The sequence below is a fragment of the Penaeus monodon genome, chromosome 25 (assembly GCF_015228065.2).
Source record: "Penaeus monodon isolate SGIC_2016 chromosome 25, NSTDA_Pmon_1, whole genome shotgun sequence".
Taxonomy (NCBI): domain Eukaryota; kingdom Metazoa; phylum Arthropoda; class Malacostraca; order Decapoda; family Penaeidae; genus Penaeus; species Penaeus monodon.
This window is the reverse complement of record NC_051410.1, coordinates 3,247,478-3,247,725: the sequence shown is the minus strand read 5'-3', so window position 1 is coordinate 3,247,725 and position 248 is coordinate 3,247,478.

Here is a 248-nt window from a genome sequence, read left to right as displayed (position 1 = left end):
ACTAAAAAAAATCAAATTTTAATTTTCAAAAAATTTAAAAGAAGTCAAAAAAAATCGGGAACGAAGGGAGTTCGCCAAACACCCAAAACGTCCTTCCATAAAAAATATATTCCAGAGGGGGGGTTTCAAACGAGGTATCCCCTTACCGAAATCTTTTTTTTGTTTTTGGAGTTGGGGTGGTGTGGCAACTGGGTTTTTTACCTGATAATTTTTTTTCGGAGGAGGAGATGAGGGAAGAAAAGGAGTAA